The following is a 1,244-nucleotide window of genomic DNA, read 5'->3' on the forward strand; positions in this document are numbered from 1 at the left end:
TAATCTAATCTAATCTAATCTAATCTAATCTAATCTAATCTAATCTAATCTAATCTAATCTAATCTAATCTAATCTAATCTAATCTAATCTAATCTAATCTAATCTAATCTAATCTAATCTAATCTAATCTAATCTAATCTAATCTAATCTAATCTAATCTAATCTAATCTAATCTAATCTAATCTAATCTAATCTAATCTAATCTAATCTAATCTAATCTAATCTAATCTAATCTAATCTAATCTAATCTAATCTAATCTAATCTAATCTAATCTAATCTAATCTAATCTAATCTAATCTAATCTAATCTAATCTAATCTAATCTAATCTAATCTAACCACTAGGAATCACATAGCAGACCAACCCACAGTCTCACTATGCCAACTACTCACAAGAACGAATACCCCATACCCACAACATGGCGAACCAGTGTAAAATCTAATCTAATCTAATCTAATCTAATCTAACCACTAGGAATCACATAGCAGACCAACCCACAGCCACACTATGCCAACTACTCACAAGAACGAATACCCCATACCCACAACATGGCGAACCAGTGTAATATACAAAATCCCATGTAGTGACTGTCATAAGCACTACATCAGACAAACCGGAAGATAACTAGCAATCCAGATACATGAACACCAATTAGCATCAAAACAGCATAACCAACTGTCCCTCATCTCAATACACACAGACAAGGAGGGCCATCAATTTGACTGGGGCAAGGTATTAGACAAGCTAACCTGAGACACTCACAGGAATTCCTGGAGGCCTGGTTTTCAATGCCATAAACAAGCAAGTAGAAATAGATCCATATACAAACCACTGCTGAGCAAAACCAGAAATGACACCTCCCACCTTAACAGACCGGATTATATAAATATCAAATGGAGTAGAACCACAACACTTCACGGGTGTCACACTGACGATGTTGCCTAGCATGGTGACAAAACATCTGCATGATAACCTACCAGCTCAACGAGAAAATTAACAATCGCTTATCCAGGTATGTCCTGTACACAAAAATCAGGACAAGTCCAACCCAACCAATTAGCACCTTATCAGTCTACTCTTGATCATCAGTATAGTGATGGAAGGTGTCATCAACAGTGCTATCAAGCAGCACCTGGTCAGCAATAACTTGCTCAGTGACAAGTGTTTGGGTTTGCCAGGGCCACTCAGCTCCTGACCTCATTCCAGCCTTGATTCAAAAAGGGACAAAGAGCTGAACTCCATA

The sequence above is a fragment of the Chiloscyllium plagiosum genome, chromosome 20 (genome assembly GCF_004010195.1).
Source record: "Chiloscyllium plagiosum isolate BGI_BamShark_2017 chromosome 20, ASM401019v2, whole genome shotgun sequence".
Taxonomy (NCBI): domain Eukaryota; kingdom Metazoa; phylum Chordata; class Chondrichthyes; order Orectolobiformes; family Hemiscylliidae; genus Chiloscyllium; species Chiloscyllium plagiosum.